The sequence below is a fragment of the Geospiza fortis genome, unplaced genomic scaffold (assembly GCF_000277835.1).
Source record: "Geospiza fortis unplaced genomic scaffold, GeoFor_1.0 scaffold37, whole genome shotgun sequence".
Lineage (NCBI taxonomy): Eukaryota > Metazoa > Chordata > Aves > Passeriformes > Thraupidae > Geospiza > Geospiza fortis.
The window spans coordinates 341,976-344,574 of NW_005054449.1; the positions used below are offsets into that span (position 1 = coordinate 341,976).

At 49.3% G+C, this 2,599-nt stretch overlaps 1 long non-coding RNA gene across 1 annotated transcript in view; it reads right to left on the reverse strand.

Annotated features, from left to right (window-relative positions):
• Nucleotides 1–2,530, reverse strand: part of LOC115948625 — a 6,289-nt gene extending 3,759 nt beyond the window's left edge. The window contains exon 1 of the long non-coding RNA XR_004082422.1: nt 2,496–2,530. This is a non-coding gene — a long non-coding RNA (uncharacterized LOC115948625). The remainder of the gene's footprint in view (nt 1–2,495) is intronic.
• Nucleotides 2,531–2,599: the final 69 nt, after the last annotated feature.

Consider the following 2,599-nt stretch of genomic DNA (forward strand, 5'->3'; position numbering starts at 1 on the left):
TGCTGATTTCCTTGAAAAACCAGGATAGGGCCACAAAAACAGAGGTTTCTCCCCAATATTCAGTGTTTTGCAAACACTCAATTTTATTTTATTTTTAATTTTATTTTTACAAGAGAGTAGCTTGATTTTTTTTTCATTTTAAACAATCAATTTTAATTTTTAGTTTCGTTTTTAAAGAGAGTTTAGCTTGAATTTTAACTCTTTTCATCTTAAAAATATTTAGGTTTTAATTTTTATTTTTTAAAGAAAGGAGGCTTGAATTTTAAGGGTTTTTTTTAGTCTTAAAACACTTCATTTTTATTTTTTAAAGAGAAATTAGCTTGAAAAAAAACCCCAACCTGACATAACTCAGAGCCTGGATGTGCAAGTCCTGTTTAGAACAAGTAAATTCTAAACAAAAGTAAGGCCTGAATGATCTCAGTTTTTATTGAGTGATCCCAAAACTCAAATTTAAGTCCTAAATGATCTCAGTATTCATTGAGTGAGCTCAAAACTCAAAAGAAATCCTGAATTATCTCAGTATCTATTGAGTGAGCCCAAAACTCACATTTAAGTCCTGAACTATCTCAGTATTTACTGAGTGAAGCCAAAACTCCAAGAATGGATCTTCCCAATTGGTGCAGCGGCACTCACCTGCCTCTAATTAATTTTTTAAAATTCAGATTAACACAAATGTGCCTGGCAAAAACCAAGCTGAGGGAGGGAACACCACTGACCACACTCCAAAATATCCCCCAGCAGTCACTTTTCCCCCTCTGGCCAAAGGCTGACCTGAAATGCAGCTGTGTCAGGACCAAGGCAGATCAATTCCCTCACAAATTCACATTTTTTTCCCCAGTTTGTGTGCTCAGCTGGCCTGGCCAACATCCCTTTTACGCAACACAGAGGACAGGGGACAAGCTTGGTTTTGGAGGTTTTACCTCATTTAATCAAGAGTTTTTAGGCAAAGTCAGTGGAGTTTGTGTGTCTTTACCTCACAGAAGAGTGCGGGATAATGCTGCTAAGGTTTTACCTCACTTAGGTGTCTCTGAGCTCATCAGGGGCAAAGTCAGCGGAGTTTGTGTGTCCTGCACCTGACAGGAGAGAGTCACATGAACACTGTCATCGCTGTTAGCATCACAGACGTGACACAAACTCCTAAATTGCCTCTGAAGGTAATTACAAAAGTAGTAGTCCTGTGATTTAAGGTTCAAGGCCAGGCTGGATGGAGCAACCTGGCCCAGTGGAAGCTGTCCCTGTCTAAAAGGGGGTTGGAGCTGGGGGATCTTTAAGGTTGCCTCCAACCCAACCCATTTCACAATCCAGGTGTGTAAATTCACCTCTGGTGGCACTTCAGCCACCCATGATCTCGTTCCAGGCACAAGGCTGGGACAGGAGGAGGAGTTCAAAACCCACCTGCTGAGCAAAAGCATGAATTCCCTTCATGGAATCGCAGAATTGGGTTGGACAGGGACCTTGACGATCACCTCATTCCACCCCCTGCCATGGGCAGGGACACCTTCCACTATCCCAAGGTGCTCCAAGACTTCCAACCTTCCACTGTCCCAGCTTGCTCCAAGACTTCCAACCTTCCATGATCACAGCCTGCTCCAAGGCCTGGCATTGAACGCTTCCAGGGACGGGTGATCCACACCTCCCTTGAGCGACCTCGCCCAGTGCCTCACCCCCTTCACAGCGCAGAATTCTCCCCTAATACCCAACCTAAACCCACTCTTTTAACATCCAATCCTGCTAAACCGTGGACTTGTTGGACTGAGCGATCCTAAAGACCCCAAACAGTCAACCCACGAGCATCCCTCCCTTATTCCCTCCCGCGGGCCAACCGGGCACTGCCCCGAACCTTCCCCCTCACCCCTGAGCCGACATGGGCCTGGAGCTCCCCGTTAGAGACCTTCACAGTGCAGAATTCCCCCTCAATATCCAACCTAAACCCACTAAATTAACACCCAATCCCCCTAAACCGAGACTTGTTGGACTGAGCGATCCTAAACACCGCAAACACGCAACCCACGGGCATCCCTCCCTCATCCCCTCCGCCCGGGCCAACCGGGCACGGCCCCGCACCTTCCCCTTCACCCCCGAGCCGAGCCGGGCCTGGATCTCCTCATGGGAGACCTTCACAGTGCAGAATTCCCCCTCAATATCCAACCTAAACCCACTCTTTTAATTCCGCTAAACCAAGAACTTGGACTGAGCGATCCTAAACACCGCAAACACGCAACCCACGGGCATCCCTCCCTCATCCCCTCCCGTGGGCCAACCGGGCACTGCCCCGCACCTTCCCGCTCACCGCCGAGACCTTCACAGCGCAGAATTCCCCCCTAATACCTAAACCCACTCTTTTAACATCCAATCCTGCTAAACCAAGCACTTGTTGGACTGAGCGATCCTAAACACCCCAAACACGCAGCCCACGAACATCCTCATCCCCTCCCGCGGGCTGCGCGGCCGCTCCGCTCGGGCAAACCGGGCACTGCTCCGAACCTCCCCCTCACCCCCGAGCCGAGCCGGGCCTGGGTCTCCCCGTGGGCTCCCCTTGGGCTCCCCGCAGGCTCCCGGGAGTTGTAGTCGGAGCGCCCGGAGCGGAACTACGGCTCCC